General features: G+C 45.1%; 1 long non-coding RNA gene across 1 annotated transcript; it reads right to left on the bottom strand.

The window, feature by feature from the left end:
- Positions 1-3,649: 3,649 nt before the first annotated feature.
- On the bottom strand, positions 3,650-10,758 carry LOC132386484 (uncharacterized). Its single transcript, XR_009509549.1, has 3 exons — positions 10,590-10,758; positions 5,484-5,543; positions 3,650-3,773 (listed from the first exon to the last, which is right to left on the bottom strand). It is a non-coding gene; the product is annotated as an uncharacterized LOC132386484 (long non-coding RNA).
- Positions 10,759-14,620: the final 3,862 nt, after the last annotated feature.

The raw sequence follows: 14,620 nt of genomic DNA, 5'->3' as shown, positions 1-14,620 counted from the left end.
ACCTGATGATCGTCATGTAACGACCACGCAAGTCATTGGCAAAGTCTCTCTCAGAGAGCTTTGTGTGCAGTTGTAGTTGATAAGCTATAGGATGGAGGGGATTAAGCTGGAAAGAGTGTAGTGGAGAATGACCACCACGGTACTGGAGTAGGATGTTGTTTTTTATGTTATATGGTTCCGCTGGGACAGTTTTCCTTGCAGCTCAGGAGCTTGAAGGGTGACCTTACACATGTATGTGAACATAAAATAATCCAGGGCATAGATAGTGTAGAGGGTCATGTTCTTTTTCCCAGGGTAGTGGAGTCTGAGACTTGAGTCTTTTAAAAGAAATTTAAAAGGGACCAAAGGGGCATTTTTCACGTGGTGTCTGATGGGTATAAATTACGCGCAGACAGAGGAGGCCGCAAACTAATAAAATTACAAAGTTGGCAGCGTGCGGGCAGGAAAAAGGATAGAAGAAGTTTACAAGGGAAATTTGAGAAAGGCTGCAGGAAAATGGGGCAAGCTCAGACACTTAGATCAGCAAGAATTAGATGGGCCGAATGACAGGTTTCCAGGCTGTCACATCGTTTATTACAGCTGGAATCACAGATTTAAGCACAATCACAATGTCTACAGATGACAGGGACATTTGGTGATTGGTTATGCCGGCTTTCCCAGCAGGGATCCTGGGAATTTAAATTCAGGTAGAAGAGTATATCAGAGGGAAATATGTAGAACTCAGGGTCACCATTTCTCCACAGCCCAGACATTCACTTGGGTATTAAAACCCCGAAGCAGACCACAAATGTATCCACAATGAGCTGCCTCCTGATCCTCAGCCATTCCCAACACCGGCAATGCTCTCCGCTCTGCTACAGAAAACAGATTTCCGAAACACCCCTCTTCTCCTTTGTGCAGCCCCCAATAAAAACCCGGGGGGAGTTGGTAGCTTTCCTACCAAAACCTGAAATGCTGTGTTAACACACAATCTCAGAAAACCGGGAAATATTCCTATCATCTGGCGTTTAGTTTTATAAGTGAAAGTTGGCGATGTCTTACACATTAGGGCCTGTCTAGAGGTGAAACGGAGCCTGACCCTGAACATTTACATAACCACAAGATCGCTGTCGCACTCCCGTCTGTGTTTCACTCACAACCACCTGAATCAGGAGCCCCTGTTCCTTTCACCCAGCTGAAGCTATGCCTGGTGAGCGGAGTGATTCGACCATTACTGGTGTCAGGTCCCTGCACTGAAACTGTTGGATTGATCGATTACACAAAACCGCTTTACCAGTGGGATCAATGACACTGCTTGATGAAACACTTCTCTGCCCTGTTAGCGCCTGTGTCCGTTTCATCTGAACTGCTGTGTACAAACGCGACAAAAGTTTAATTCAAAAATCCCAACGTATCATACCTTTGTCCATTGTGATTCTGACTGACGGTTGTTGATCGTCGTCGTCTTGTTTTCATCCTGGTCCCGCTTCGGGAAAGCTCCACCTGCTGGTGATGTTGTGAATTAAACAACAAGTAGACCGTGTGTCAGAGAGAGTACGATTACTTTGCAAATATGACAGTAACTTCATCCCCTGTACCAGAGAAGCAGTTGGCTTGGGTGCCAAGCATTCCCCATTAACAACACCTTCCACACGATGTCTATGTCTCTCCGCTGATACCTGGCGCATCTACTGACAAACTCACAGAGCAATAGAGTCCAAATTCAGAGCGTTCTGCCCAACGAGTCAATGCCAACCACAGTGCCCACTGAGATGGTCACAATTTTCTGTGATGGGCCCATTTCCCTTCTGGCCTTTTCACTCCATCTACTCATCCCAGCTGCTTTTTGAAGTAATCGACTGCGCCTACCTCATCCACTTCCTCTGGCTGTTTCCTCGATATAATCCCCAACATCTGCATGAATCCGCTACTGCTCGGGTTGGTTTTGCAATCTAAATACCACCCCCTGTCCATTTAACTCCCATATATGCTACGATAATCTTCTCTGTGAACAGCAACTACTAATGTTGTGCATTCTGAGAACTTACCGAACAGCACAATAGAATCATTCGCTTGAATCAGCTTTTGTGTTATATACTTAATGCGTTGTGGATCAGGGTGTGGAATTACATGCTGAATGATGCGAAGCTCAGGTTTATATGTGTGTTATCAACTGAATCTTGCTCACGGTGTGCTCACTTTCTGTTTGCACCCACTAAGTTCAGGGACTCGAACTCGCTGGAACAGAAAGAGAAGCTCAGCACCAAGTACACACAGAGACCGTACTGGGTGGGGAACGTTGTGGTGTTTCAATACGTCCCTCGTCAGGAGAGGATTTCCATGTTTATCCTGTTCGATATCGTCTTTAAAACTGTGTGGCATTACGGACATAGATGCTCTTTTTCTGTGCGCATGTATTTAAGGGAAACAGACATGCACCTGGCAGTGGAATTTACAATGCAGAGATTACAGGATTAATTGTAACAATCTGCTTCTGCTGAATGTTGAGGAGGCAATTCCAGAGACGGGAGGAGAGAGAGGGGGAGAGAGCCGGAGGGCGGAGAGAATGGGGGAGAGAATGGGGTAGAGAAAGTGGGAGAGAATGAGAGTAGACAATGGGGGAGACTATCTTCAACTGTTTTCAGCTCCTCCCAGAAGAGGAACTATTTTGTCGACGTCCCTGTCAAGACGCCGCATGATACTTTATTCGTCATTAAATATCCCACTGATTTTACCAAACTACTACGGATACAATCAAATACACCACCGTGTAAACTTAGGTCATGTCGAATTCTTCTCAATCACTGAAAAAGGCCAAGATCACAGACCTTTCCTCACAGGACAACTCACAAGGTGCAGATGTCTCTGTGTTAAACCTTCTTTTCCCAAATCTTTTCCTAGATTTCCTTGTGTTGCCCTGGATTGCCAACAACTTCAGATTTTCTCGTGTTCGTATATGAGCAATGTGCTCATTTTACCGTTTCCATCCTGATCTCTGTCCCTCTATTGTATTTTTGTTCGAGTCTGTGTTTGTGCATTTCCAATTGTATTAACTTCATTACTTACATCCCTCATATACATGAGAAGCAAAATTCTTTACGTTAGGTCTCTGTTTAAATGTGCAATCTCCCACCTACCCACACACTTCTGACAGAAGGGAAAGAACACTGCAGGTGGTGATCCACAACATGTCTCATCAACCGACTATATAATGGAACCATCAACTCTTTACACCATCCGCCTCCCTCCCCCGCTATAAACCAGTGTCAATAGTTCTCATAATTTCGACCTCTCCCAGCAGCTACCTACAGAAATGTCGTAAAGGGTAGACAGATAGTGTCGATCCCGCCTGCAATGGAATAAGCAAAGCGAATCCTCAATTCCCCCAGACAGGGATCAGTAAATCCCCGAGTGTGGACGGATCAGCTTCCTGCTGTTGCAACCTGTAGCCCGGGGTCAGTTCCGAGATGAGGGAAGCTCGCACCTCCCGAGCCTTTGCTGATGATTCGGAGCTGGGTTGAAAGTGCGGCGTTTCCGATAACATCTCCAACTGCCCCTGTTTTCCCCTGGACGCACAGGAAGTCGATGCATTCAATTAGCAGAAGGGAATTATTAATTCTTTCAAAAGCGATTCGCTACAGTTCAATTGTTGAACATGCGAATACGTTCTCAGTCTCATTTAAGTGTCTGACTGCCTTTGTGTATTTTATATTTCAGTAAAAAGAGCTTCTTACCGTGTACAGCGGCTCCAGGTTCTGTTACCACCCTGTCCCAGTGAGGCTGTGTTAAAGGTTCTGTAAGTAATGAACACACCCTGGTTAATGTTCAGTCAGTTCCTGGTGATAATCATTAACTAAACACACAACGTTACCAGCGGGTCTCTCCGCCTCCTGTTCCTTAGCACAGGGTACGTTCTGTCTCAAACAAACATCACCATGGAGATGAAATGTGATCTCAGTGATTCTGAGTGTGGAATATTTGTCGGTGCCAGAGGGTGCAGTTTGAATATCGCAGGAACTGCTGAACTCCTGGGATTGTCCCGTCCAACAGTCTCGAATTTGCGGAGAATGGCGCGGAAGAAGATCAGTGACCGGCAGTTCTGAGAGGGAAAACGCCTTGTTAATGAGAGAGATCGAATGGGAAAAGCGAGATTGGTTCAATCTGCCGGGAAGACGACAGGAACTCAAATAACCACGCTGCAAATGCATTGTGCAGAGAGGCGTCATTGGACGTGTAACATGTCGAACTTTGAAACGGACGGGCTACAGATGTAGAAAACCACGGACATACAATCAGTGGCCGCAGTATTAGGTACGGGACGTGCACAGTACAGTGCCTAATGATATGTGTTTTTGTCAGCCAGAAGTTGTTGATGGGAGATTTAATTACATCGGCATCCCGCATTGACTGTGACCAACGCAGATCTGACTGTGATCTCGGCGCATCAATCCTGCCTCTCACCTGTAACATCTCACTCATTTGTGTATCAAGGGCCACCACGCTGCAGGATTACAATATTAACAGAAAGACTCTCCTTCTCCTGAATATTGAGGGCGGACATTCCCATGACACACTAGACCCAGCGAGAGAAAGAAAACATCTCAACTGTCTTCAACTGGCGGTGCCTGGTTTCAAATCCTCACACAACAGGAACTATTTAGTCCACGTCCCTGTCAAACTCCCCGGAATACTTTATGTCTCATCGAAGTTCCTACTCATTTTACCAAATTTCCGCGAATGAAATCAAGTACATTGTCTCTTTTAAAAAAAAACTGTAATGCATACAAGCAGGTCTCCCCTGTTTTAAGTCACATCACAAGTCAGGATCACAACAGATTCCTCATAGAAAAACTCACGAGGGCAGATATCTGTCTGCTGAACCTTCATTTGGTTTCCCACCTCCCTTCCGTCCCACTCACATCGGACAGAAGGGAAACAACACTGCAGGCGGTGATCCACAACAGGTCTCACCAACCGACTATATAATGGAAACATCAACTCCTTACACCGCCTCCCCCCACGACCACCCCCCACCCCGGCTGTAATCCCCAAAGTGGGCGGTTCCATACTTTTGATCACCAACTGAAATGCCGTCTAGGATGTACAGATAGTGTAGATACCGCCAGTGAGGGAATAAGAAAACGAATCCTCAGTTCCTCGGTCAGGGATCAGTAAAGCTCCGAGTGTGGACGGATCGGCTTCCTGTTTCTGCAACCTGTAGCCCGGGGACAGATCCGGGATGCGGGAAGCTCGCACCTCCCGAGCCTTTGCTGACGATTCGGAGCTGGTTTGAAAGTGCGGCGATTCCAATAACCGATTCCCCCCGGGACATGCAAAGGAAGTCGATGCATTCAACTAGATGAAGGGAATTATTAATTCTGTCAGAAGCGATTCCCTACAGTTCTAATATCGATCAACACTATACGTTATCAGTCTCATTCCAGAGTTCATAAAAGTGGCTAACTGCCTTTGTGATTTTAATTTCAGTATATAGAGCTTCTTACCTTGTTCCGCGGCTCCAGGTTCTGTTCCCACTCTGTCCAAGTGAGGCTGTGTTACGGATTCTGTTAGTAATGAACACGGTCTGATTAATATTCAGTCAGCTCCTGGTGATAATCATTAACTAAACCTACAGATTTATTAGCGGTTCTCTCCCTATCCTGTTCCTTATTGAAGAGTACGTTCTGTCTCCAACAAACGTCACCATGGAGATGAAATGTGATCTCAGTGATTTTGAGAGTGGAATGTTTGTCGGTGCCAGAGGGAGCAGTTTTATAGACAATGGACAATAGACAATAGGTGCAGGAGTAGGCCGTTCGGCCCTCCGAGCCAGCACTGTCATTCAATGTGATCATGGCTGATCAGCCACAATCATTACCCTGTTCCTGCTTTCTCCCCATATTCCTTGACTCCGCTATCTTTAAGAACTCTACCTAACTATTTATTGAAAGCATCCAGAGAATTGGCCCCCACTGCCATCTGAGGCAGAGTATTCTACAGATGCACAACTCTCTGGGTGAAAAAGTTTTCCCTGAACTCTGTTCTAAATGGCCTACCCCTTATTCTTAAACTGTGGCCTCTGGTTCTGGGCTCCCCCAACATCGATGACATGTTTCTTGCCTCTAGCGTGTCCAAACACTTAATAATCTTATATGTTTCAATCAGATCCCCTCTCGTCCTTCTAAATTCCAGTGTATACAAACCCAGTCGTTGCAATCTTTCAACATATGGCAGTCCCTCCCACCCCGGGAATCAACCTATTGAACCTATGCTGCACTCCCTCAATAGTAAGAATGCCCTTCCTCAAATTTGGAGACCAAAGCTGAGCACAGCACTCGAGGTGTGGTCTCACGAGGGCCCTGTACAACCGCAGAAGGACCTCTTTACTCCTATACTCAGCTCCCTTTGTTAAGAAGGCCAACATGCCATTAGCTTTCTTCACTGCCTGCTGTACCTGCATGTTTACTTTCAGTGACTGATGAACAAGGACACCTAGATCCCGTTGTACTTCCCCTTTTCCTAACTTGAAAGTACTCAGACAGTTATCTGTCTTCTTGTTCTTGCCACCAAAGTGGATAACCTCACATTTATCCACATTAAACTGCATCTGCCATGCATCTGCCCACTCACCCAACCTGTCCAAATCATCCTGCGTTCTCCTAAGATCCTCCTCATATCTCACACCGCCACCCAGCTTTGTGTCATCTGCAAATTTGCTAATGTTACTTTTAATCTCTTCAGCTAAGTCATTAATGTATATTGTAAATAGCCGGTCCCAGCACCGAGCCTCTCGGTTCCCCAGTAATCACTGTTTGCCATTCTGAAAAGGACCCGTTAAGCCCACTCTTGGTTGCCTGTCTGCCAACCAATTTTCTATTTATGTCAGTACCCTACCCCCAATACCACGTGCTCTAATTTTACCCACTAATCTCCTATGTTGCACCTTATCAAAGGCTTTCTGTAAGCCCAGCTACACTGCATCCATTGGCTCTCTCTTGCCCATTTTCATAGTTACATTCTCAAACAATTCCAGAAGGTATGTCAAGCATGATTTCCCCTTGGTAAATCCACGCTCACTCGGACCGATCCTGTTACTTCTTAAAAATATGTACAACTATTTCATCTTTTATAATTGACTCCAGCATCTTCCCCACAACTGATGTCAGGCTAACTGGTCTATAATACCCTGTTTTCTCTCTCCCTCCTTTCATAAAAAGTGGGATAATATCAGCTATCCTCCAATCCTCAGGAACTGATCCTGAATCTATAGAACATTGGAAAATGATTACCAGTTGCGTCCACGATTTGTAGTGCCACCTCCGTAACTACCCTGGGATGAAGACCATCAGGCCCTGGAAATTTATCAGCCTTCAATCCCATCAGTCTACCAACACCATTTTCAGCCTAATGTGAATTTTCATCATTTCCTCCGTTACCCAAGGTCCTCTGGCCACTATTACATCTGGAAGATTGTCTGTGTCCTCCCTAGTGAAGACAGATCCAAAGCACCTGTTCAACTCGTCTACCATTTCCTTGTTACCCATAATACATTCACCCGTTTCTGCCTTGAAGGGCCCAGGTTTGTTCTTAAATATTTTTTTTCCTCTTCACACACCTAAAGAAGCTTTTACTATCCCCATTTATATTCTTGGCTAACTGACCTTCATACCTTATATTTTCTCCCCGTATTGCCGTTTTAGTAATCTTCGGTTGCTCTTTAAAAGTTTCCCAATCCTCAGTCTTCCCGCTCATCTTTGCTATGTTATACTTCTCCTTTATATTTATACTGTCCTTGACTTCCCTTGTCAACCACGGTCGCCCCTACTCCCCTTAGAAACTTTCTTCCTCTTCGGAATGCACTGATCCTTCACCTTCTTTATTATTCTCGGAAATACCTGGCGTTGTTGTTCCACTTTCATCTCTGCGAGGGTATCCTCTCAGTTAACATCGGCTAGCGCCTCCCTTATGGTTCCATCGTCCCCTTTGTTCAATTTTAATAGTGACACTTCCGATTTTCAGTTCTCCCTCTCAAATTGTAGATTAAAACTTATCATATTATGGTCACTACCTCCTAATGGTTCTTTTACCTCGAGTTCCCTAATCAAATCCAGTTCATTACACAATACTAGACCCAGAATTGCCTTCTTCCTGGTAGGCTGCAGTACAAGCTGCTCTAAGAATCCGTCTCGGAGGCACTCCCTTTCTTGGGGTCCAGTACCAACGTGATTTTTCCAGTATAACTGCATATTGAAATCCCCCATTACAACCATAGTATTACCATTGCAACATGTTAATTTTAACCCTTGATTCAACTTGCACTCTGTAGGTTTCTACTTCGGGACCTTTTGATAACTCCTTTTTGAGTCTTTTTGTCCTTACAATTCCTCAGTTCTATCCATACTGACGCTACATCTCTTGATTCTATGTCACCCCTCGCAAGGGACTGAATTTCATTCCTCACCAGCAAAGCCACCCCACCCCCTCTACCCACCTGTCTGCCCTTTCGATAGGACATATAATCTTGAATATTCAATTCCCAGCGCTGGTCATTTTGCAGCTATGTCTGTTATTTCTACAACATCATACTTACCAACTTCCAACTGAGCTTCAAGCTCATCCACTTTATTTCTTATACTTCGTGCATTCATATATAATACTTTCAATCCATTACCCCCCTCGCTTCTCACATCAGTCCCTATTGCACTTGGCCATACTGAGCTTTCCTCATCGGATCCCTTCTTGAGCTTTCTGCCCCTTTAAATCTGTTTTATTTCTGAACTTTTCTTATTCTGTCTTTCCCTTTGACTCCATCCTTATATTTCCAGTTCGACTCCTCCACGCCCCCCATTTATTAGTTCAAACACAACCGTGTAGCAGTGGCAAACCTGCCTGCGAAAATGCTGGTCCCCCGCCTGGTAAAGTGCAGCTCGTCCCTTTTCTGCAATTCATCCTTACCCCAAAACAGATCCCAGTGGTCTAAGAATCTAAAACCCTGCTTGCCGCACCAGCTCTCAGCCACACATTCAGATCCCATATCTCCCCGTTCCTGCCCTCACCAGCAAGAGGAACTGGAAACAAACCGGAGATAACCACCCAGGAGGTCCTGCTTTTCAGTCTTCTTCCGAGTTCTCTGAAGTCACGCTGCAGAATTTCTTTCCTCTTCTTCCCGATGTCATTTGTGCCGATATGCACTACCACATCCGTCTGTTCACGTTCACCCTGGAGGATTCCCTGCAATCGGTCCGAGACGTCCTGGATCCTGGCTCCAGGGAGTCAACATACCATCCTTCAATCCTGCCTGTTGCAGCAGAAACCCCTTTCTGTACCTCTTACTATGGAGTCCCCTACTACCACGGCTCTGCCTGTCGTCTGTCTCAGCTGCTTTGCTTCAGTGCCAATTTACGACTCGCAGACCCGTCCGCCTCTCAGAATGGCAGTATCTTCTGCCCCGACAGCTTCCAAGAGGGTGAACCTGCTTTCAAGAGACACATCCCCCTGTGTCTCCAGTACTTCAGGTATCCATCCCTTTGTCATCGTCGCACACGTTCTCTCCTCCGGTATCTTCGGTGTAACAATCTCACTGCAGGTCCTGTCCAGCAAACTCGCGTTTTCCCGAATGATACTGAGGTCATCCAGTTGCCTCTCCAGTGTCCCAACACTGTCTTTCAGGAGCTGAACCTGGACACACACAGTTGTAGCAGCCGGTTGCACCATCAGTGTCCCTGACCTGCCACATCAGGCAAACATCACACTGAATTAGTTTACCTGTCATCTCTTCACCGCCTCTTACCCTCTCCAACTGTGGTGTAGTCTCGTTCCTCAGCCTCCTCGCCGAAGACTCTCGAGCCAAAGACTACAACTTCGCTCGACAAGGCCGCTCCCCTTGATAGGGCCGCTTCCCTCGACAGGGCCACTTCCCTCGACAAGGCCACTTCCCTCGACAAGGCCGCTCCCCTCGACAGGGCCGCTCCCCTCGATAGGGCCGCTCCCCTCGATAGGGCCGCTTCGATCGAGAAGGCCAGTATCTCTTCATGTCTTGACTAATAGAGAATCTACCAACCCCTTCTTTAAATACACCAAATTCTTGATCTTCACAGCTACCTGCGGCAACGAATTGTACACATTCGCCACTCTGGTTAATTAAATTCCTCCTTATTTATGCTCCCAATGGACGTCATTCTAGGACTGAAGGAAATGAAGTGTTGCGATAAATGCTTCAAAGGGGTTTGTTCTCCGCTACGGGCTGCATGACAATATATTCGAGGGTAAGTTCACCATTGCAGCTTGCAATAGAAAGAGAAGTCAATGACCTGTTACTGCAGTTCATGGTAGTTCGACGTTTCCGCAATCACAACATCACGAAGATCAGACCAAAAGTTACTTCAGAAGATACGAGGCAATGAAATAAATAAACAATGACGGAATGTGAGTGGCTTTGAAGAGCTGAGCTGCTGAAAGCAAATTACCAGACCTGGAGTGATTGCGACTGGGTCTGATACAGGCTTAACTGGTACTCTGGACATATTCACTTTCGATCCAAATATTTCCTACCTTCCTTTGTGAAGATATATAATGTCTAAAGGACCAGTTTTTGAGTAAATGAGACTCACCAAACTTTCTCCTGACTGAATCACTGGAATCTCCGAGTCAGACGCTTTCGCTCCAGTTTATGCTCTCAATCCTCGGGCTGGTTCACTTGCTGCTGTTCCCTCGTCTTCAGTCGCGCTCTGCTTCCAGTTGTGTGCTTTTTTCTTCCAATAAATGTCTCACTGCATGTCTAACTTTAACATGAAACATAACGAAGTACGTTAACAATACAAAGTAAAACAAAACATTTCTGTTCAATGTTCCTAAAGACATAAACTCACAGAAATTAAATGTTGAACACCAATATCACAATCTCAGTGAACAAAACTGTAATTGTCCCTAACACATCAGAAAACCTGATGTGGGTAAGAAGGAGTCATAATTCAGTCATTGTAAGACATAAGATACAGGGGCAGAATTAGTCCATTCGCTCCATCTTGTCTGCACCACCATTCATCACCCCGCAATGCTTCATTTCTTTCTGCCTTCCTACTGTAACAGCAAAGCTAGTTATCAATCAAGAATATATCAAACTCGGCAATGAATATACCCAATAATAGCCCCCACCCACATTTGGCATCAAATTGAACTGATCAACAAAGCCTTGGCCGGGATACAAAAGAATCTTTCATCTCAGTTTTAAAGGAAAGCTTATTTATTCTCATCGTGTACTCAGACCCATCAAAGGAAACTCATCACACACGTCTAATCTGTCAAGACCAATCTTCTGAATGACAGTGAGTGCAGGCCCAGACGCACCAAAGGAAACTCACCACACACGTCTAATCTGTCAAGACCAATCTTCTGAATTACAGTGAGTGCAGGCTCAGACCCACCAAAGGAAACTCACCACACACGTCTAATCTGTCAAGACCAGACTTCTGAATCACTGAGTGCAGGCTCAGATCCACCGAAGGAAACTCACCACACACGTCTAATCTGTCAAGACCAATCTTCTGAATGACAGTGAGTGCTGGCCCAGATCCACCAAAGGAAACTCACCACACACGTCTAATCTGTCAAGACCAATCTTCTGAATGACAGTGAGTGCAGGCCCAGATCCATCAAAGGAAACTCACCACACACGTCTAATCTGTCAAGACCATTCTTCTGATTGACAGTGAGTGCAGGCCCAGATCGACCAAAGGAAACTCACCACCCACATCTAATCTGTCAAGACCAATCTTCTGAATGACAGTGAGTGCAGGCCCAGACACATCAAACAAGTCTTTAAATCCAGTAATCATTGTTGTGAACTTGCTCTGAATCCTCTGCAGTGTCAGAACATCCTTGTTTAGATAAAGGCTATGAAATCTCATCATTGCAGATGTGTAGATAGAATGACCTGAGATTCTCTGTAATCCTATTTTCCGAAGAATTTTCAAGGCTTTCCTAAATCCCCTTTTGGCACTTTATAATCATCAAGGGCACTGTTTCATTCGAGCTTCCTAAGCTTTGCATTTATCTGTTGGCTAAATTGTCATCTCTTTCGACATCCAAGGTTCCCTTACATATCATCCTTGTCCTTTCGTCTTCCTGGAAAGTAACTGCCCAGTATTCCGTCCAGTTAGTTCTTAAATACCCTCCACATTTGGACTTGCCAACATTCAAAACAGCCATTTCCTATTAACTTTCCCTAATTCATGTCTAATAATTTCGTAATTTGCCCAGCTCCAATTCATTACTCCTCGGCAAAGTCCAGAACTTTCCTTCAATAAAGCAATGGTAAAACTGAAATTGCGTGGTGATTGTAAACCAGGTGAATGTAAATCGGCCAATCGTGAGGCAGCAGCTCTGTTAGTTTAATAACCGAATGAAGACATGGCCAAGAGGGTCAGATATTGTTCAGATCAGACGCAGAACTGGGAACAAATGTGATTTTAGTGGCATTAAGCATGGAATGATTGCTGCTGTCAGACCGTGTAGTCTGAAACTGCTGAACTGCAGAGATTTTCACACAGAGCAGTCTCAGTTTAAAGAGAATGGAGAGAAAAAAATGAAACATCCAGCACCAGCAATGGCAGTTCTGTAGGAGACAATGCCTCGATAATGAAAGAGACCAGAGGAGGATGGGCAGGCTGATTCAATGTGAAAAAGTGAATCATTCAGCGATGGCAGTTCTGTAGGAGACAATGCCTCGTTAACGAGAGAGACCAGAGGAGGATGGGCAGACTGAATCAATGTGAAAAAATGAATCATTCAGCGATGGCAGTTCTGTAGGAGACAGTGCCTCGATAACGAGAGAGACCAGAGGAGGATGGGCAAACTGATTCCATGTGAAAAAATGAAACATCCAGCAATGGCAGTTCTGTAGGAGACAACGCCTCGATAATGAGAGAGACCAGAGGAGGATGTGCAGACTGATTCAAATTGAAAAGAAGGCGACAGTAACTCAAATAACCACAGGATACAATGTGCAGAAGAGCACCACTGAACGGGTAACCTGTCGAACATTGACCATTGACGTCGATGGGATACAACAGCAGAACATAAAGTCTGTGGCCACGTTAGTCGGTACAGGCAATACGCAGTAAAGTGCCCACTGTGTCGACTTCGGTCACTTAAACAGCCAGTGAGATTCAGGAAGTGCTATTTTAAATATCCCTGCCAGCTGTACCCAGTCTTTGATAAAAAAAAACATATTGAAAAACAAAACACACACACACACACACACACACACACACACACACACACACACACACACACACACACACACACACACACACACACACACACACACACACACACACACACACACACACACACACACACACCACACACCACACACACATATCCGTAACACAGCACAATTTCAAAAGCCGGTAATGAACTGGTAGCAGTGTGTGTATTAAAACACCATCTCATTGCCCATTCAGCACAGACTCTGTCCTTACCTTGTGCTGAGCTTGATTCCGTTTCCAGCGAGTCCGAACAGCTGAGGTTTATGGTTCCGAACAGTAAGCAAACACAATGTTCACCTGATAATGCACCGATAATCCTGGGCTTCACATTAATCAGCAAGTCACGCCACTCCCTGTTCTCACAGCGCTTCTATTGTCCAACACAAAGCACATTGAAGCAACTATTTCCAGAATTTCCAAATGTTTGAGCCAGATTTACCGCTTCAGTGCCCGGGGCCGATGATTACATTTCTCTCCAAATGTTTAATCTGCGCCAGAGAGGTATCACAACTCACAACCTGGTTTCGACCGGTTGGTGTTGTCTCTTTGATTTATTATTCATCTTGGGACCGGTTCATTTTTGGATTATAAGCTCCAGCGACAACTCAAAACAAAGTTGTTTGTGGTTATATTGAACAGAGACAGCAGAAATAAAGGCGCGTATCTCCACACCGGAGCATGAAGCGTGATCTGGACCAGCTGGAAAAATGGGCTGAAAACGTCAGATCGCATTTAACGCACACAACTGTTAGAAGTTGGCCTTTGGCCGGATCAGCCAGGGTGGGTATGACACAATGAGAAATAGGGCACTGAGGTGTACGACAGAACAAACGAATCAATCTGGGAATGCAGGTCCATAATCCAATTAAAGTTGCGGCACAGTTAGAGAGGGTCGTAATGATATTCACACATTGGCCTTCTGAGACCAAAGTATGGAGTACAGGAGTTGGGACGTTACCTTGCTGTTGTTTAAGGCTTTATTGGGGGTTCATTTGAAATATTGTGTGCACGACCTGCAGAAAGGATGCAAATAAGAATGAAAAAATGCAGAAAAAAATACACTGCTATTGCTGGAACTGAATGTTTTGAATTAAAATGAAAGATTACATATGTCAGCACTTTATTCCCGAGCGGGTAGAACACTAAGGGGAGATTTCATAGAAGTATACAGCATTCTGAGGCGTAGAGAGAGTGTAAATGCAAGCGGGCTTTCTACTCTGATGTTGGGCGAGACAACTGGAGATCATGGGTGAAGGATGAAATGTGAAATGTTTCAGGAAAGCATGAGAAGAAACTTCTTCACTCAGAGGGTCGACAGAGTGTAGACAGAGCTGCCAATGCAAATATTAATTGAGATTCCGATGTCAACGTTT

This window comes from Hypanus sabinus, unplaced genomic scaffold (assembly GCF_030144855.1).
Source record: "Hypanus sabinus isolate sHypSab1 unplaced genomic scaffold, sHypSab1.hap1 scaffold_118, whole genome shotgun sequence".
Lineage (NCBI taxonomy): Eukaryota > Metazoa > Chordata > Chondrichthyes > Myliobatiformes > Dasyatidae > Hypanus > Hypanus sabinus.
This window is presented reverse-complemented; position numbering and strand designations above follow the sequence as displayed.